Source organism: Cornus florida, unplaced genomic scaffold (genome assembly GCF_030987335.1).
Source record: "Cornus florida cultivar Cherokee Brave unplaced genomic scaffold, ASM3098733v1 CherokeeBrave_3.0.0_Hap2_Chr02, whole genome shotgun sequence".
NCBI classification, from domain to species: domain Eukaryota; kingdom Viridiplantae; phylum Streptophyta; class Magnoliopsida; order Cornales; family Cornaceae; genus Cornus; species Cornus florida.
Genome location: NW_026775572.1, coordinates 87,633,409 through 87,655,270, shown reverse-complemented (window position 1 = coordinate 87,655,270; position 21,862 = coordinate 87,633,409). Strand labels below are relative to the sequence as shown.

Below are 21,862 nucleotides of genomic sequence, written 5' to 3'. Positions count from 1 at the left end.
TCGCCACAGGCATGGTGACCTGTGAGAAAAATCGCCATATCGGCGTAAGAAGGCCTGTGGAGCCTGGGATAGGTCTCCTGAAGCTCTAGCGGGCACCGATGTGGACAGCGAGTCGAACAGGCCAGAGTCTCCACTGTAATGGTGATCTCATGGCCATCGATAGAGGTGATGAGCTCGGCTGTAGTACGCTGCAACGGTCGGAGGTTCTGGTAGAACAACCGTACCAGTCGCGGGTAGATCGGCTCTGTGACTGGGGCAAGAATAGTTGAGAGGCCCCGCTGAATGATGTCCTGATAGGCAGATCGAGTCAGCACCGATCTAGAGAAGAATGCGGTGTCGAATGCTGACTCGTGCTCGATAGTTATGTGTGCATATCTAGGCGCGAGCCTATCGCGCTGTAGATGAGCTGGCTGAACAGGTGGAGCCGGCTGAGTTGGCTGCTCAGCGCCTCTATGCGGTGGAGATAGTGATGTAGTGAATGCTGGATGAGCCGGCGACTAGGGTGGAGTAGGGTGTAATGGCTCCTCTGTATGAGAGGGCTACGCAGTCTCCCCAGTCCGCTGTCGGACTCTCCTATGTGTGTGGTCGGGAGTAGGGTCACGGACATGAGATGGACCGGCCCCGTCGTCAAGTCTGCGTCTGGTGCCGTAATAGTGTCTACGCGCTACAGTCTTGACGCGAGCCATAGTCTGCAAATAGAAATTTAAAAGTTAGTGCCAGCATATATAAAATATAAGGCACAATATAGAAACATGTATGTCAAATAAGATAGACAAAACAAAATATCACAGGATTCTATGCAGGTGGCAGAATATGAAACATGCTAAACAATGCGAGTATGAAATGCATCCAGTGTGGAATATCACAGGCATTGGGCATATATAAGGTAGCATGAATATAAGATAAGATGAATGAAGTGTGTATATGAGATCTGTGAAATTCGATCGATCAGAAAAAGAAATGAGATCGATCACAAAAGTTGGATCGATAGAAAGTTGAGGTGGATCGATTGCAAATATTCAATCGATCATAAATTTGTTCGATCGATCGAACAGTGCGATGATGAAACCTAACAGTCACAGATCTGTGACTTTTGAAGCATGGGGCCCACACGAGTGAGTTCGTGGGCCCTCCGATCAACACAAATCAAGCCTAAATGCATTCCAAATGTGGCCCAAATGCCCAAATCTAACAAAATCTTCAAAATCTATGCACACATATACACACACACATATATATATAGACACGGATGCTAAAGCTTTGAGAATGGATGATTCAACATGAGAGCAACATGATTACGACATTTGAAATAAGTATTGGTGCATGAGAGTTCAAATCTAGGGAAGGATGTCTCGGATCTTAACTCAAGAGGGCGAGAGAATGGAGAATGAACTGAGAAGATCTGAGATGAAGAAGATAGAGATGAATTGAGATTCGAGATGCTTGGATTTCATCGGAGGAGTTGCCGGAGATAGGAGAAATGATTCACAGTGAAGAGGGACGAGAGGCTAGGGTTTGGTGAGTGAGATCGATCCAAATGATTGATCCTAAGACCCTTGGATCTGTTTTTAAAAACATTTCCCGATTAGTTCGATCGATCGAAGATGAGTTGTGATCGATCGAACTTTGATGAACTCCTTTCAAAGTATTTTTGGATTTTTTTTTGTTTTAAATTTAAATTTAATTAATTAAAAACTAAATAAATTAAAATATTTTTGAATTTTTGAAAACTTGTTAAAAATTAAAACAAAATAAAATGAGAGTGAAAATAGAATAAAAATAAAAATAAAAATGAAAATATTTTTGGATTTTTGAAAAGTTGAAAAGTCAAACTAAAAATAATGAGATGAAGATTTGTGATTGATCGAAACAAGAGTTCGATCGATTAGACAGAGAGCAAAAATATGCAGGTTTTTGGTTCAAAAATTGGCTAAGTGCTAGAACTTGAGATCGATCCAACCTTAATGTTGGATCGATCGAAAATTTTCAGATCGATCTTGAATTGAATTCGAACAATGGGATAGAGAGCTGAAATATGCAGGTTTATGCAGGCTCAAAATTTTTTCTAAGTGTTGAGTCTTGAGATCGATCGAACCTGGAAGTTGGATCGATCGAAGATATCTGATCGATCTAAGAATGAGTTCGAACGATGGGACAGAGAGCTGATTTTAGATGCAGGTGGATGCAGGTCGAAAATTTTTCTAAGTGTTGAGTGCAACCCACAGTTCGATCGATCGAACTCTAATGTGAGATCGATCGAACTTTTCCAAATGTTCAATTATAACATAAAAGCTTATGCAATCCTCACCAAAGTTCCTTTCAATGCATGTGAACCTAAAACAAGTATCTAAACTTCGCAAGAAACAAAATGAAAGATAGAAATGGGGGAGGAATAGGGTTTTGACACCCTACGAATGCCTTTGCTAGTCTTTAACGTCTTTAGCAAGACGTTGGACTCTTTTAACCCGGGTCAAAGATCTTGTGATGCATCCCCTCCTTGTTGGGGTGATAAATGCTTTAAACTCCACCCAACAAATGGTCCTTTGAAGAACTTGTTGGATCAAGCTCAAAAGAAGTTTTTGATCCTTTGTCTATGCAATTAAAACCTTTGGGCTTCCATGCCCTTTCAAAGCAAGAATTTGAAACAACACTTTGAGAATGCAAGGTTGAAGATGATCCTTTGGAAGTTTTGGTTTTACACAAAAGCTCATTTCCTTGGCAATGAAGATCATGACATTTTTCTACAACATTGACCTCTCCTTCATACTTGTCAAGTGAATTCGGTGTGGGATTAAAGATATTCAACTTTACCTTCATGTGGCCAAATGAAATCTTCATCACCCCTGTTTTACAATTGATGTTGGCATTGGCGGTTGCCAAGAAAGGACGGCCAAGGATAATGGGAATTTGGCTCTTAAGATTGGAAACCGGTTCCGTGTCAATGACAACAAAATCAACCGGGAAGAAGAATTTATCAATCTTGATCAAAACATCCTCAATGACACCCCTAGGTTTCTTAATGGATCGGTCAGCAAGTTGCAAAACTACCGACATCGGTTTCGATTCACCTAGGCCCAATTTAACATAGACCGAATATGGAAGAAAGTCAACACTTGCTCCTAAGTCAAGAAGTGCCCGATTAATGATATGATCACCAATGATGCATGATGTAGTGGGTGAACCGGGGTCCTTAAACTTTGGAAGAGTGTTATGTTGCAAAATTGAGCTTACTTGCCCAGTCAAAACCACTTTTCTTGGTGCTTGGCTCTTGTTCTTTCGCTTTTGGGTGCACAAGTCTTTCAAGAATTTGGCATAAGCCGAAATTTGCTTGATTGCATCCAATAGTGGAAGGTTAACTTTCACTTGCCTAAACATTTCCACGATTTTATTGGTTTTTGCCTTTTGCTTGTCTTTTGAAATGGATCCTTTTAAGGCATCCGAAAATGGAACTTTTGGTTCAAACACTTTTTCAGAATTTTCTTTTGAACTCTCTTCAACACAAAAAGTTTTCAAATCATTTTTCAATAAAACCTTTTTAACATCATTTTTCAAAACTTCTTTTTCAAACACATTTTTCAAAACTTTCTCATTTGTAAGATCATGTGTATGCAATGAAGGAGAAATGGGATGTGAAACGAGACGGGTGACAACTTGAGGTTGCACTGGTTCACTCTCTTCATTGGATATTTTAACTTGATTGTCCACAACTCTACCACTCCGCAAGGTAGTCACCGCATTAACATGTTCAATGGTATGCCCTTCCGATGAGGAATGGGTTTCCACAACATATTGTTGTTTAAGTGGGGCATTAATGGGCATCTTTTCCTTTTCTCTTGCATTAAGAGTGCTTGCTATTTGCCCTACTTAGGTTTCCAGCTTAGCAATGGATTCAGAGTGAGAATGAGGTAATTGAGTGTTAGCCTCAAGAGTCCCCAAAGTATTTAAAACTTTTTCTTCAAAGGCAGGATTTCTAGTGTTTCCTTGGGAATAAGATTGGTTAGGAAAATGAGAATTAGCAAATTGATTCCCTTGTGATTGATAAGGTCTATAACCTTGGGATCCTTGGTTTTGAAGTGGAAGTGGAATGTATTTCCCTTGGAAACCACCTTGGGAAGGGTTTAAGCCTTCTCTTTGGTTTTTCCAAGAGAAATTCGGATGATTCCTCCAACTTGGATTATAATGAGTACCATAAGGATTGTTCCCTTGGTTTAGAAAAGCCGCATTGACTTGTTCATTAGGTTCATTATGCACTTGTCCATGAGGGTAATGAGAAGTAGAATGAAGAACACTAGAACAAGTCATACATATTTCATTTGATGCACGATGAGAATGGTTAGGAAAGGAAGATACTTGGTTCGCCGAGTTTTGGTTAATAAACAATTGATCAAACCTTTGAGACAAAGACTTCATTTCGGCGGCTATTTCATTTGAATGTTCGACTTGATGTAAGCCTACACTCTTCCTACCTTGTGAATTTCTACCATTCTTGGATGATAGTGTTCTATGCAAAGAATTTTCACTCATACTTTCATAGAGACGCCACACGTCATCCTCATGCCTATCAATGTAAGAGCCACCCATGGAAGCATCAACCATACCCTTATAGTTGTCCGATAAGCTCTCAAAGAAATATTGAACTAATTGCCATTTGGGCATGTCATGATGTGGACACTTCCTAAGCAATTCATTGAAGCGTTCCCATGCCTCATGAAATGTTTCTCCATCCCTATGTGAAAATTCTCGAATTAAGGTTCTCATGGCATTGGTCTTAGAAACTGGATAGTACTTCTTTAAAAACTCTTATTGCATTTCCGCCCAAGAAGTGATTGAAAAAGGCCTAAGATTGTTAAACCAATATTTTGCTTTATCCTTTAAGGTGGATGGAAAAAGTTTGAGTCTTAAGATCTCTTCCGGCATGTCCGTATTTTTTACGGTGGAACATACTTCAAGAAACTCAGCCAAATGCTTGTAAGGTCCTTCACTAGGAAGTCCATGAAAGTTAGGAAGCATTTGAATAGTTTGTGCTTTAATTTCATAATGATGTGCTCTAAATGGTGGCAATTGAATGCATGTGGGTGCATTGTATTCGTTAGGCATATAGTGATCTCTCAAAGCAAGAGGTGGATTAGTTACTTGAGGTGCAACATGAACACCTTGGTTATGAATTCCTTGATTAATGACGGGAGGTTGTGGAGCATACATTGGCCTTGCCATTCCATACGGAACTTGGCCTTGTTGTGGTGGTGGTTGGATGAATGGCCTTTGCATGCCTAATGGTACTTGCATATTTTCATTGTGCACATTAGGATGAAGGATACCTTGTTGGTCTATGTGACCAATGTCCTCAATATGGTCATCATTATGGTCATCCATTGAAAGATTGGCTCTATTTGAACTTCTTCTTCCCCTAGGATTTCTAACGATAGATTCAAGATGCAAATCAAGAGGGGCAAGAGTTGGTCTCAATGAACGACGCCTATACATCCACAATACAAAACACAACAAACACAAAGAATGACAAACACTATGCCTTCACAGCAATGCAATGAAACTCCCTCCACAAACACTTAACCCATATTCTTATGCTTTAACAAAGATGATGCAAAGAACAAAATAGCCTCCACGTGGGCTGAAAATTTAACTAAGGAATTGAGTAAAGAAAGTCTCACAAAAGTCCTTTAACACTTCAACTCCAAATTTTAAAACTTAGCTTAGCAAAATTTTTTAATTTTTTTTTAAGCTTTTAGCATTTTTCCTTTCTTTGCTTGCTTGAATTGAATGCTCAATGGCTCCTTTGCTTGCTTCCTCTCCAACAATGCACCTAGTTAAGTAAAAACAACACAATAAGTAACCAAAAAGAAAAATAAAAATAAAATAAAGACACGATCAAAAGAGTACTAATCCTAATCAATTCCACAAATCCGACATTACCAAATCTAATCAACAAATTCCCGGCAATGGCGCCAAAATTTGACGAAGGTCGATAAGCCGTTCCTACACGCCAAAATTGATGTAGTGAATGAGCGGTTCAAGGAAAGCCTTTTTGGGTCAAGTTTAAATTTATAAAAAAAAACACTACCAACACTACTTCTAACGTAGCAAGAGTGAGTAGGGATTGTCCCAAGGGATTATGGGGATTGAGCAATGTCAAAGTTGATTGTGGAATCACTATTAGGGTTAGTAGGTCGAGTGATCAAACAATTGGTTGGTAGGTTGATTAAAGAGCAACTAGATTAAACTAAGTAATAGCAAAAGAGTGAAATTAAGAGTAAGTAAGAGAGAAAAGAGTCTTGAGGTTTAGAGATCACCACCAAGCAATGCATTTCTATATTATTGACAAGTGATTAATGAGGGCAATTAGGATGTTGCAATATTGGTGTGTGTGTATTTGGTTGATTCAACAAGCAAAGATGACTAGTTAAGCATGTATTGTCTAAACATCATGTGAAAGGCACAATATATCTAAGCAATGAAGCATATATTGTCTAAACAACATGTGAAAGGCACAATAAATCAAAACAAGTCATTAATCCTTTCATTAGGCTCACAATTCAAATACAACACAAGATTAGAGATATATGCTAATTGCATTCAAAAGCTTGGATCATCAAACAACAAGTATAGATTGTCCTCCCATTTAACACTACACTACAATTACATTACTTGCATGAAAATAAACTAGGGGAGAAGCACAATCCATCAAGAGATAAGCATGAACCATCAAGAGAATCACAAAAGCATTCTTTTAAGCACAATGTTTTGACAATCTCTAAATCCATGGCATCAATACAAATAGACATGCATCAACAACACAAAATCTAGAGACAAGAACATGAACATCAATTCTAGCATACGTAGACATATGAATAAAATGAAATGATCAATTGGAAGCATTAAACCACACAAATCATTGATTAAACAAGATCTATATATATCAAGTGTCAAAACATTAATTATAACACTAATCCCTCAATAATACACAAGATTAAGATATAAAAAGCATGCTTGGGGCTAACTCTAGCCCCAAGAGGATGTCTAGCCACTCATGGTGATGATGCTCTAACCTTCAAGGGCTACCTCCATGGAAGAGGTTTGCTCCTTGTTGATGAAGATCTCCAATGGTGTTTCTAGCCTCCTCCTCCTCTAAACTTCCTCTCCAAGAGATGATATGAAAAATATAATGTTGGCTCCCTTTGAAAAAGCAATCCTTATCCTTAAATAGGTAGGTCAAAATGACACCCAAAATGAGCTGGGGTCGTACACACAATATTCCCTAATGATTGGATAAAGCACAACTTTTAATGAGATGGAATTTTAACTTTTTCGCACTGGAGGAAGTTCGATCGATCGAAAGTAAGTGAGATCGATCGAACTTAGGCTTGATCGATCCAACTGGCTGAGCTTTTTGGAAAAAGACAAATCCAAGATATTTATAGGAAATATTTATAGGAAAAGGACAAAAGTGGTTAGTGGGTGGTACAGTTGTGGATAGGATCAATCATTTGGATAAGGACAAAGGTGTTCAATCGATCGAAGAAAGATGTTGGATCGATCGAACTTTTGGACTTAAGTGCTTTGGGTCAAGGCTTAGATCTATCTTGAAGTGTTAAGATCGATTAATGTTCGATCGATTGAACCTTGGACTTGGATCGATCGAACTTGCTGCTTTGCTTCATTTTGCTTCTTTCTTTCTCCACTTTGCTCCTTTCTTTGTTTCATCTCAGAATTGCTTCAATTAAGCTCTTATTTGGCTGAGTTAGCTTATTTTCGGGATAAGTGCCTGAAAATGAAAATAATACGAAATCAATCTAAAACGGTAAAGTAAGATAGATAAAGGTACTAGAATGCCTAAGCTTAAGGGGTTTAAATACGCACTTTTCAGTGCTCATCATACAAATTACAGAATGAAAACTTGACACGTTATATGCTATCTGGACTTGAATTCTAGGATATGGTTTGGGTAGATTCAACCTTATTTGTGCATGTAAATTGATTCTTAGACATTATTTGAAATGTATAAGTTTGGTTTAACTTATTGATTTTGCATAAGTTTTGAACTTATTGTTTTGGAGGCTTGTAATGATCATGTTCATATGATGGCTAGGGTCTGGCCCTAGTACGGATTCGTGAGTTTCCTAAATCATATGAATTGCACAATAGGTAGTACCTTGTGGGTCGTAATTACCCAGAATAACTTATACACGTGCGCACTAGGCAGTACCTTATGGGCTAGTAACCAGGAATAACTCGATTGGTCTGCAGCCAAGGATCCTAGTCTTTCCACTATTTGATTTCGTATTTAATTTCAAGTTGCTAATCATGGATTACTTGTAGCTTGAGAATCGATGCTTACTTTGAGTATTTGAATCCTATTTAGTATACTTGAACCAGTATACTTGCCCCATGTTTCATTTTAGTATACTTGTGCCATGTATACTTGTCTTGTGCGTATTTGTTTATCTTAGTATACTTGTACCATGTATACTTATCTTGTACGTAATTGTTTAGCTTATCATACTCATGTTTTTATACTTAATTTATGAGTACTCTATATGTATATCGAATACTTGTGTATGTATGTTGGATATTGCTTTTCTTGTTTAACATGATTTAGAGTACTTGAACATATATGCTTGTATGTCGTGTATCATGTTTTAATACGGTTTAGTGTACTTGTGAGCACGCATACTTGTATGTCATCGTTCATTTCAATTGCATGAGTAGCTTAGGATGATCCCTGAGTCTCACTTTGAGATAGACGTTAGGTGGCATGAGCCCCGTAAACATGTTTCACCTTAAAGTGATATAATTGTAAAATGCTAGGTCGATGCATGTTCATCTCCTATGAGTAGCTTTATATTACTCACCCACGTAGTGGGGACATTTTTCAGGTACAGGAATCAAGATTCGAGATTCTTATATTGCTTGGATGATATGTAGCATTGAAGGTTTCAATTCTTGTAAAAGTTGGCATGAAATGCCATTTGGTAGCCTTATTTTTCTAAATTCGTATTCTTTGATTCGTATATGTAAAGTGTACATAAGTACACTCGTTTTAATGTATTTGACATGTATAAGATGAGGCCGGAGGCCAAAGACATGTATCTTGTATACCATGCACTTTTGTTTTCAAGGTTTATTATGAAAATATTGGAAAATGCTAAGTCATTGTCTCTTAACTTTTGCATTGGGTGTGGGAATTCAATTCTTTTTCTTTCATAGGGTCTCTATGATCATGCATGAGGTATGGCCAAGGGCCAAACACCATTTTGTTCTAGGTTTCACATTTTAGTTCCACTTATAGCATTTTAAGGCATTTTCGGCCGTAGAGAGATCATATTTTGCATTTGGGTTGTTTTGACGCCGTAAACCAATGGGACGCGTCTCAAATGTCTTTTTACGTTTGCGTGCATGTCCATATTTCACAAAACTCTTAATTTTCAACTTTGGAACTATTCTTGGGCAATTTTATAAGTTTTTATGCAAAAACCATGCATTGGGGTATCATTTGAGGTCCCTTTTCGTTTAGACTCGTTTTGGATGCTTGTTTGAGTCCATAGGATGAAACTTGTTCAGATCATGTAAGACGCATGTAGAACCCTAGGATTGGCCCAAGCACCATTTTCACACATTGCAGCAATTTTTCATAGCTGCAGCAGATGTGTCAGTCGGCTGGTGAAACTCCATCAGCCGGCTGACAAAGCCCTCGAGACCATTCCAGTAGTCTTTTTGGGATTTTTGGCGTTTCGGTCGGCTGACCATAGGGGTTCAGCCGGCTGATGATGGGGCTTCGGCCGGCTGATGAGGCACTTTCGGTCGACCAATCCTCCCTGGGACTTTCCCTTTCCAGTTTTTCTTGGTTCATTTCTTTTCGAGTTAGGCATTATTGCTTCATTTGCTTAGCTCATTTGAGTTATGTGGCTTCATGGGGAGTCATCTTGGCACCTTAGGGGATGACGTACATCTCTCGAGGCCATTATTTTATCTTTTGCTTCCGCATCTTGGACCCGGTTCGGGTCATCACAGGACACACTGGGTTGAAAAATCCAAGGTCGTCACATCTGACTTGTCAAAAAATTAAGGTTCATCACACTAACACCCTCTCAAGTTAGGCCAAATATTACTTTCAAATATCTTTCAAAAATAACTATTGGTTAGGTCCATTTCTATTTTTCTGTTAAAGTCTCCATTAAAAACATGGGAAAAGACAACTTTGCCCTTAATTTTTTAATCCTATTTATTCCAAAATATCATATTACTTAAATGACCATTATACCCCTCAGGTATATATATATATATATGTAAACAATCGCAGGTATATATAGTTTCGATTAGCTTTTGGCCTCTTTTGTAACGCTTGCTTTATGCTTTAACAAAAGGTTTTGTTGTAAAAAGTTGCAAAGAAAGCAATTGAAGGAGATAGTTTAGTTATATATATATATATATATATATAAGCAATCAAAAAACACAGAGAAAGAGGATACAATTTCATCCATATAGGATTAGTTCAAGTAGCAGTCAACCCATTCACCACCAAAGGAATTAATGCCTCTGTTCTATTAGCCCTTAGGGATGCTAGGTTCATTGATTATAATCTTAGCCTCTTAGGAGTAGTTGAAACAAGAATCAAATTACTGAAATCAAATTACAATACGAAAATGAAAATTACAATAGAAATTAACTTTCAAATTACTGATAGAAGTCTGATGTGTACAACATACTACTGGTGTATTACAATCAGAAGATGGAGAGAGAATGAATATTACAAATGAAATTTAGCCTATTCGAAGCCTCTGTTAAGCTAGTATGTAGATCCTATACAAGCGTTCATCCGCTCATGCCACACCGCTCAAGCCCTTCACAGAAACTTACTGTTTGTGGCTAACTTTTTTGGAATTGGATGGTAAGTTTGTTTAGCCGAGGCTTGTATTTGGAATGGATCTGGTGGAGGATTAACTAGGGTTAACTTGAAATTGGACGCTGAGGTAAGGGTTGGAACCTGTTAACCATGGTAAGGGTAGAGGATGACTATTCTTGTTTAACTGGGAGGCCACAAGGGGCACTTGGACATATAACAAATGGCTTGACTGGTTGCTTTCCTGGGGGAGGCTGTCTGGGAGGTTGTTTGTTTGCCATTGGGTTTCTGCAAGAATTCCCTGGTGAGAAAATTTGGAATAGAATTGTCACTACTTTTGATATTTTCTATATTAAATTCAAATATACTTAAAATAGCCTGTCAGCAGGCAAAAATTTGTTTAGAAGCAATATTTTGAACATCTTTTCCAAAACATACTTTGCACTTTGACAATCAACACGAACAAAATTTTTTTTATTTAAAATATCATCCTGAAATTTACTGATACATAAAACAATAGATAAAATTTCTTTTTAAATAGTACTATAGTTACTTTGTGCACTTGTCCAAACACCAGAATGGAAATGAACTAATTGTTCGGTAGCATCTGGAATGACTTTTTATTTGAGAATGCCACCATAACCAATGTTTAAGAAAAGATATAAGACATGTGCTAAATGAACAAGAACTGTGGATGAAGTTGTTGTCCGTTTCTTATCTGTGGTGCATAATGTAATGACCCTGTCTTTTTTTCCTCCTTTTCTTTCTCCCATTTTTGCGGATTTTCTTTTTTCGTTAATGTTTCTTTTTTGAGTTCGGGTTTTGTCCCTTTGGTTCATCTTGAGTGTCGGGATTAGTTCCCAATGCTCTTCCTTTTAGAGGTTTTGTTTTGTCTTGTGAAGACCGTGTCGTCTTCTCACCTTTTTACAACATTTTTTTTTTTTTGTTTATCGTTTCCTTTCGCTTAACCTCACTATTTGTGTTCGGATTTGACTTTCGACTTTGTGTGCTTTCTTTGATTTATTTCTATGAAATGTGTATCTGTATTTTTTTTTAAAAAGCATGCTAGTTGTTTACTTTCCTCCGTAGGGGTATAGATGCACAGTTTCTTCAAAAAAAATTTCTTTTCTTGGGATGTTTTTTGTAAATATCTTTTGAAGATATTTTACTTTAGGGATTTTTAAGAAAGTATCTTTTGAAAGATATTTTTATTTTGGGTCATTCGTGCAATTATCCTTTTGTGTAGGGGCCTTTGTGTAATTAACAAAAGTTAATGCTAAGTGCCTCGTTTGGGCTTGGATTCTTGTACGGAATTCATTTTTACATTTCGTCGAGTCACGTACTCTTTGAAATGCCTTTCGGTCATTCTTTACCGTTTTAGGGTTTTTGACCTCAGTTGTCACTAAACTTACTCGGGCATATCTTTTTACTTGGAACTTGATCTTCGACGACATTTCTTTTGTTGTTCCTTTTTTCTCATGTCAGTTTTTTTTTTTGTTCACGAACCTTTTCCGTTTGAGCACGTCTGGATAGATTTCACTTTTCGGGGCCGCGTGGGGCACGTTTAGGGCACTTTTTAGAAATAGTATAAATAGGGGGGAGGAGAGAGAAATCATCAGATTTCCCTCTCTCCCATGGCCACCCCTCACCATCTTCTTTCTCCCTCTTCCTTCTCTCCTTATTTTGCTTGCCTTCCTCTTTAATTCTTCCTTAGCCGAAGAAGGATTTGTTGAAGGCCTTGACGAGGCCTTTAAATTCATCCAACTAGATTTCCGTTTTGACCATTTTTGAGTTCGGGATTTAGCTCGGGTTTAGATTTGGGTGTTACCACAAGAGTACTTGTTGTTCTCCTCGTTGTCTCCAACGTAACCCCGAAGTATCGTCGCATTGCATCCAAGAGAGGAAGATTGATTTTTACTTGCCTAAACACATCAATGATTTCATTAGCTTTGCTTTGTTGTTTTTCAAAAGATGTGGATGGTTTAAAAGCATCTGGAAATAGAGCCTTTGGCTCAAAAGATTTTTTAAAATCATTCTTTGAAACATTTTCAACAATGGGGTCTTTTACACTTAATAAAGAAGCAATAAGATGTGAAACGAAACCGGTGTCAACACCAGGTTACACCGGTTCACTCTCTTTATTGGACTTACCAACTTAATTGCCAATAACTCTTCCACTTCTCAGGTGATCACCGTATTCACATGTTCAAGTATGGGACTTTTCGAATGGGAAGTGGTCTCCACAACAAATTGTTGCTTTGGTGGGGGATTTAAAGGCATTTTTTCTTTCTCTCTCGCATTCAAGGTGCTACCTATTTGCCCTACTTGGGTTTCTAGCTTTGCAATTGATTGTGAGAGAATAAAAAATTTGAGTATTTGCCTCCAAATTACCCAAAGCCGATAAAAATTTCTCTTTAAATGCAGGACTTCTTAAATTACCTTGAGAATATGATGGTTGATTAGAAAAATGAGCATTTGAGAATTGATTTCCATTTGGTGCTAGGTAAGATGAACGATAACCTTGGGAACCTTGGCCTTGCATAAGGGGCGGAACATACTTGTTTTGGAAACCACTTTGAGGAGGGTTTGAGCCTTCTTCTTGGCTTTTGCAGGAGAAGTTCGGATGGTTCCTCCACCCGGGATTGTAATGGTTCCCATAGGGATTATTCCCTTGACTAAAAAAAGTGGCATTCACTTGTTCATGGTATTCATTATGCACATGTCCATGGGGACAATTGGAAGTAGAATGCAAAATACTAGAACAAGTCATGCAAGATTCATTGGAATGATGATGATTATGATTAGGAGAGGAAGACACTTAATGATTGATCAAACCTTTGAGATAATGATTTCACCTTGGCAATTATGTCATTAGAATTATCAACTTGATATAAGCTTGCATTCTTCCTTTCACCTACATTTCTACCATTTTAGAAGACAAAAACCTGTGCATTGAGTTTTCACTCATGCTCTCATATAAACACCACACATCATCTTCATGTTTGTCTAAATAGGAACCTCCCATTGAGGCATCAACCATGCCTTTATGGTTATCCGTTATCCGACAAACTTTCAAAGAAATATTGAACCAATTGCCACTTAGGAATGTCATGATGAGGACACTTGCTAAGCAAATCATTCAACCATTCCCATGCCTCATGAAACATTTCCCCATCCCCTTGTGAAAGTTCATGAATTGAAGTTCTCATGGCATTGGTCTTAGACACAGGATAGTAGTTTCTAAAAAATTCTTGTTGCATTTTCGCACAAGAAGTTATGGAAAGTGGTCTCAATTTGTTAAACCAATATTTTGCCTTATCTTTTAGGGTGAATGGAAAAAGTTTTAACCTCAAAACTTTCTCTGGCATGTCCATGTATTTCATGGTGGAACACACTTCAAGAAATTCATCCAAATGCTTGTAAGGCTCTTCATTAGGTAGCCCATGATAATTAGGAACCATTTGAATAGTTTGTGGCTTTATCTCATAACGATGCGCTCTAAATTGAGGAAGAAAAATGTACGTTAGTGCATTGTATTCATTAGGCACATAATGGTCTCTTAAAGCCATGGGAGAATTCACAATCGGTGGTTCTACATGAGCTCCATTGTTGGCTTGAACATTAAGAGGTGGAGGTGGTATAAAGAATGGCCTAGGCATTCCAATTGGAACTTGGCCTTGTGGTTGTGGAACAAAAGGTCTAGGCATGCCTAATGGTACTTACATGTTATCAAATTGTTGCACATTAGGGTGAAGAATGCCTTGGTCTATGTGACCAAGGTCTTCAAAATGGTCCTTAATATGGTCATCCATTGATGCAATCGACTCACTTGAATTACCTCTACCCCTTGGATTACAAATAATCGATTCAAGATTAAAATTCAATGGGACAAGAGGAGGATTTAAAGACCTATGACCATGCATGGACAATGCAAATCAAGTAACAAACAATAAACAAAATAAGTAGTAAACACTTCTCTTCCACAACAATCAATCAACAACAAGCCTCCATATACAATGATCCCATACTCCCATACTTTTCAACAAATGCAAAAAAATGAATTGCCTCCACACGGGCCGATGATAAACAATGAAATGAAATGCCTCCATGCAGGTCAACGATTTAACTAAGCAAGAGGAGTTAGAATAGTTCACAAAGGGGTCCTTAAGCAACTTTAAAATATTTTCAAGCTTTTTGCAATTTTGCTTTGCTTTGCACTATTTTTTTATTTTTTTATTTGCTTTTAGCTTTTTGCTTAGCTTAGCTTGCTTTTTAGCTTTGAAGTTCCTTTACTTACTTCTCTTGGCTCCAAGGTACCTAGCCAATCAAGAACAAACACAATAAGAAAACAAAATAAAAATAAAGTAAAATAAGGATCAAAGGAGTACTATTTATTTTTTTCCTCAATGGTGTGTTTTTGATTTATATATAAAGAAAAAAGGAGTACAATTACAAAGAGGGGACAAACTCTCCAGCAGAAAGAAAAATAAATGGACTAAGTCCATTTACATAGCACAGTAAGGTAAACCTAAACAGACTAAACAGCCTATTATGAAGACCTTGAAATAGACCAAATGCTGCACATGAAAATTCTTGTCAAAATATATAAAAACTTATGTCATGACCTTCCATTCTAGCTAAACTCAAACCAGATATGCAACCAAGCTTCTATCAGCAATAGATCCACTAGAAAAGCTTCATTATTCCACATAAAAAAGAGCAAGAAAATTAGCAAGTCCAATAGAAAAGAAGTTTAAAACTTCCCAAATTATATCATTTGCAGCAGCAGTAGAGGAAACTCTTGTATCACAATGTAATGCCGAATTTCTCACTATCCAGATCTTCCAAACAAACACAACAAAGAACCCTTTCAACAACTTGAACTTAAAACCCTTAAGCTGTGTAATCTGAAGCATCCAATCCATAAAAAAATTAAGCTCTTGGAACTTGTGATCATGAATTTTCAACCAAAAAAAATCTGTTACCAGACTTCAATAGCATACACACATGTACAGAATAAGTGATTATCATTATCTTTAGCCTGAAAGCTGTTATGACATACTGATGGTCCATGAAAACCCCTTCTCTGTAAATTAACAAAAGAAAGATTTTTGTTATGCATGATAATTGTAAAAACCACAAAAATCCTCGGTCTGCAATATTTCCAACACAGACCCTTCCACCGAACCACTTGCCCTCTAGCCCTATAAGCTATCCAGGCATTCTTTAAACTGAACACACTATGCATCCAACAGATCTCATAATTACCAGTTTTTGGGAATGATATTAACAGCAAACGTAGCAGCAGGTTCTGGGAAAGAAACAGGTAAAACCCATCCACCATCAACAAGAAGAGTAGCTATTGTAGCTTATTTATCAAAATTTCTAAACATAGTTGCACCAAATCTCTGAACCAATGATAGACCTACACACCAAGGATCAAACAATATATTAAAGGATCCACCATTTCCAATCTTGACCACCATATTTTCTTGAATAAAATCTCTTATATCCAGAATCTATTTTCAAATACTTGAGTCTTGAGGGTTTGGTAAAACCATCTAGAAATTATGATGTTGTAAGTATCTAGCATGTATCCACTACACCCATAAAGGAGTACTAATTCCTAATTAATTCCAAATACGGCGTTGTTAATCCCTGGCAACAGCGCCAAAACTTGGTGAGGGTCGCTTGCATATACCAAAGTTGATGTGTGATTTGGCCAAGTTTAAATTTATAAGAGCCACTATCACTTCTACTAGTAACGTAGCAAGAGTGAATAGGAATCGTCCCAAGGGATTGCAAGGTATTCCAGAATCAATGTTGGATTAGTAGGTCGAATGATCAAATGTGAGTTTGATTTAATTAATCTAATTGTTCAACTAAAGCATGCAAAGTAAATGACAATCTAGATTAGGGATTAAAGAATGAGAGAGAGGTCTTGGGGCTTAGAGTTCACCACCTAAGCTCCACTTCACTAAACACTTGGCAATTGCAAATTAAAGGGGAAATTCAAGTTGTAAATCAAAGGGGTGTGCGTGTTCAATTGAAACTAAGCATGGATGGCAAATAAGCATAAATTGTCTAATCAATCTAGTGAGTAGCACAACCTATCAAACCTAACGATTAACCATTCAATGAAATCATAATTAACAAACACACAAAAATGTAGAGAAATATACCACTTGCACTTAAAAGCATGGATCATCAAATAACAAGTATGGATTGTATACCTATCTATGAATTTATAGCATCTACACTACAATTACACTAATGACATGGAAATTAAGCTATTAAACTAAGGAGGTAACACAATCCATCAAGAAATAAAAATAATCCATTAAATAAACTACAGTAGTAATTGATTAAGCATCATGCCTTGACCATCACTAGATCTATAATCTCAACATACATAAATATGCATTAATCTCGTAAAAACCTAATGTAAGCACCTGACAATTCATTCTAGCATACATAGACATATAGATAGAAATAAAGAGTCAATTGGAAGAATTAATCAATTCAAATCATATAGAAATTCAAGATCAATATATATTCATGGTCAAAACACTAATTACAACTAAAATCCCCAATAATTACAATCAACCAAGGTTTAAGAAGCAAACTTAGGGGGCTATCTCTAGCCTCAAGAGTATGATCTAGCCACTCATAGTAAGTGACATCCAACCTTCAAGGGCTAACTCTTGTGTAGGCATCATCATCTTCCTCTTTGCTTTCTTCCTAAGGAAATGAAATTGTTTAACAACCTCTACAATATGATTCATCTAAATTCAATAGAAGCCTCTTAAAGTAAGAAATAAGTAAGAAATGAGGCTCCCCATTGGTCCAATCTCGAATCCTATGTGCTAGGTGAAGTTCGAGCACGCTCAGGAATAAAATAGCTCACTGCCAGTAGTCACTTCGATCGATCGAACAGGGCTTCAATTGATCCAACACTTACTTTGATTAATCGAAGATGACGTGTCATGAAAATATCTTCTTGGCCTTATCTGGATTGATGAGCTCGCACTGCCTTGATCTCAATCGATTGTAGCCTCCTTCGATCGATTGGGATTTCCTTCAATCGATCGAAGCTTTACTAGTGTAACTTTCTGATTTCTTTCTGGATTTGCTCCTTAACTAAAAAAGTGAGCTAAATGGCTTTTCTTAGCCTGTTGGAACCTTATTGACCTGAAATAGGCAAAAACACAAATACATACTAAAACATGAAAGTAAGATAGATGAATGGACTAAAATACCCTAACTTACGTGCTAAAATGCATCACATTTAAGCACTTATCAGAAGTCCTGTAATACACTTGACCAGTGGGGTGTGGTAGTGCACCAATTTTGTTTTCGTGTCTGGGATTTGATTCTGGCACCATTTTTCATTATTTTATGTCATGGAGTTACATGTGTGAGTTGCATCATAGTGGAGTCTATGTGCGAACTATTTAGTAACTCTTTGTGTGCTTTACACCTTGTTTTACCACTAGCTTTGTGTTAATTTCGTTTTCATTTACAAGTTAAAAATGCCTTATTATATATCTTATTATTCTACTAGCCTTGTGGTAGTTATTGTTACAAGTATATACTTTGTGTTTGATTTATTTTCATTTATAAGTTAACAATGTCTTGTTTTATATCTTGTTGTTCTACTAGTTTCATGGTAGTTATTTGTACAAGCATATACTTTGTATTGATTTCATCTTTATGTTTACAATTTGGCATTGCCTTTTAAAGTTGTAATTTGAGGAATTTAATTATGGTGTATGGTTTATAGCATGTTCAATTGTAGCTTTAGATGAACTTTAGCTTTCCCATTGAATATAGACGTTAGGTAGCATGTCTCGTGTGGATTCGGTCTATATTAAACTTGCAAATTTGTTAAAACTTTAGGTTATACGCATATACTTTTCCTACGAGTAATGTAAGTTACTTACCCCCGCTGAATGCGATTTGTTTCAGGTAAAAAGACGTGGTTTCGGGATGCACTACATCCCTAGGTTGATTTAGTCATATTGATGTTCTTTTTGTAATTTCACATGCATGCAAGTGTTAGCATGCTATCTTTTAAATGTAGTAATATATAACTTGTAAGGAAGCATAGCTTGCTTCCTTCTTTGGGCTTCTAATGTGAACTTAAATGTTTTATTTTGATCTTTCTTCAACGTGTATGTAATGAGGCCTTAGAGCCATCTTTTGCTTATTTCCCTTTATTAATTAAATTGCACACTTAGGTATGTTGCACACACTTGCAAATGATCATTCATGTTTGGGGAGTTCATTCTTAATATTTTGGTACTAATGAAACCATTTCTAAGCATTAAGAATGTATGTTTAGGTACCCCAATGGACTTGCATCAGTTAGTAGCATTTATTACATTTTTTTGCATTGTTCCCAGGATCAATTCGGCTCAATTACCAAAGGAGCCGACCCTTTCTTCAACCGAGCTGACTCAGTTCTTAAAGGACCCGACCCTTGTATACTCTCGGCCTAAAAGAGTCAACTCGGTTCTTAACAGAGTCAACTAGGTTCATTCATGCCATATTTCTTACATTTTTGTTGCTTTTAGCCTAAAACAGTCGACTCAGTTGTCAACTAAGTTGACTCTTTTTGGCTGCTTTGATGACCTGTCTTCAAATAGCCATAACTTTCTCATTTTAGATCCAAATTAGATGATTCTTGAGTCTAAATTCAAGGATTTTAAGTCAGATTTCCAATGGTTCCAATTTTATCTTCAGATTATTTTCTTACTGAGAGATATAACCATTTTAGTGAGATAGTGTTGGGATTTATTCGAACCAGGTTAGGGTTTCTGTGGGATTTCATCTCCAATGACCTTAGAACTTCATAAGAGGTTACCAAATAACCTAATTGAGTTATTTTGATTTCAGTTGACTTGTTGAGAGTCAAATTTCCTCCTCTTAGGGTGAAATGACCATTTTACCCCTGTCTTTGCTTTCAGTTCGTTTTAGTCTTAACTTCTTCTTTCGTTTTCTTTTTGAGTCTCGTGACTTCTTTGAAGGTCACTCTAACGTCTTAAAAATGGTATTAATCTCTAAATACCTCTCTCCTTTTCTTGCTTCCGTACTTGGGATCCGTCATCGGGTTTGTTTTCAGGTTACTCGCTAACGTACCTGTATCTAAAAATATGGGCTGTCACAAGTGGTATCAGAGCGTCTGGGTTCAAAAACCTTAGATAATGGGTTTGGGTGCATATCATGCTTTTGTTGACATTCTCTATGTGGTTATATGCTTCTTGATAACATGTATACATGCTGATGTGGCAATATGTTTAGAAGCTTTCATTTATCTATTTTAGTATGACTGTATGTTGCGTACATTGACGTGCTTCTTGTTAACATGTTTTGATATGATCACATGTTATGTGCATAATTGCTTAAGTGTTTAGAAGCATCTTTTATTTAGCATGCATGCTCGTATGCTTATATGCTTAGGTGTTTAAGGTTTCATTGTATGACTTAACACGATTTAGGTGCTTGTATGGTTATGTGCTTAAGTGTTTAAAAGCATTTCATAATTATCTTAGCAAGACTTATAGACTTGTTTACATTTTTTGCTTTGTGTTTTGTGCATTCCTTTAACGAGTTGTGTTTCGTCACGAGTGCTTGGAGATGATTGATCATCTTTCCTTGCCACTTATCATGTCTTGGACTTAGACGGCTTGTAGGATGTGAGAAAGGCATAGAGCTTCACATATTAGGTTTTTTGCATTATTAGGTGCACTTATTTTCGTAAAAGCATGCTAATTACTGCTTACGTTATCTATTTTGATTCTTATCTACTTGTTTTGTGATAAAGCATGTTATAGGTAGAGAGTTTATTACTTATAGAGGTATATGGTCTTATTAACATGTAGTATGCCAAATGTTTAGTATGCCTATGTGTGTAAATGAAATTGTTCTATACGTTTAACTTGATAGTAGTAATAGTATGAGATATTCCTTTTTGTGATGCGTAAGACCTTAGTAGTTGCATGTTTACCTTATATTTTGTTTGAATCTTGATGCATTGTTCATGGCAGGTTAGGTGAGATTAATCCTGGGGCATTTTCTCTTGGAGTCTGTAGTATCCTTAGATACATCTTTGCCTTGTAGGGTTCCTACCTTGTGTAGGGTGGATTCATTTTTCAAGGTCTCTATTACGGAACCTTCTTATCTGTTTGTTGGTTTGGAGTTTCAAGACTTTAGGTTGATGGCAGATGTGAGTGAGGCTCATTTAAGCATAGGGTTGTAGTTTTCGTTTGGCGGGATGAGACATGGACCATTGAGGCACCATTCATCTCAATTTCTTTTGTTTCTTTATGACGTAGTCATGGTAGTGTCTGAGGTATTGGTGGCATCTCTTAGGATTTCATAATAATCTTGATGTGGTAACATCTTTTAGGGCTTCATCTCCAGTGTCAGGGGACATGAGTTAGGACTAACTCGAGTCCTTTATCGGGTATTTAGAGATTTGTTTTCATTAGCCTCAACGAAGAGGTTCTTGTGTCTTGTCTTCTTAGAGTGATGGTTTAGGGATTTGACAAGTGTGTCAACCTAGGATCCTTCTTGTATTGCCTTGGACAACTCTTACGAGCTATGGTTGGGATGTAAGTGGTTTCATGTAATTAATTGCATTAGTGCAATTAATTACTCTCTTTTTGTCATTAAAGACTTGGGGTGGTGTGTTAGGGTTCCGATAGGACCCTATAGAGTCCTCATCGGAATCTTGGCATCTTGGGATATGTCGTTCTCGTGAATGTTTAGTAATAGTTAGTGTTGAAACTTTCCATTACATTCTTATTCTGTTGTTCAGTAGTCGTTTTAGGAGATGATTTATTCCCTCGTAGTGGGAGATTGGACTTATCCAAGTTTTGGGGCTACACTTTCTGTGAGACTGTCCTTTTGAGGGGCATTCCACCTTAGTTATTATTTTATGGCATTTCCATTTATGTATTCGCCCTTGCATGTGTATATGCCTCATTATTTTTTAGCATGCTT

The 21,862-nt window shown here is 37.0% G+C and overlaps 1 non-coding gene and 1 pseudogene across 1 annotated transcript; both read left to right on the top strand.

Moving 5' to 3' along the window:
• The first annotated feature begins 4,654 nt into the window (after positions 1 to 4,654).
• LOC132297800 (small nucleolar RNA R71) lies at positions 4,655 to 4,761 on the top strand. The gene has a single exon (XR_009479413.1). It is a non-coding gene; the product is annotated as a small nucleolar RNA R71 (small nucleolar RNA).
• A 9,199-nt stretch (positions 4,762 to 13,960) lies between these two features.
• LOC132297790 (small nucleolar RNA R71) lies at positions 13,961 to 14,059 on the top strand (annotated as a pseudogene).
• The last annotated feature ends 7,803 nt before the right edge of the window (positions 14,060 to 21,862 follow it).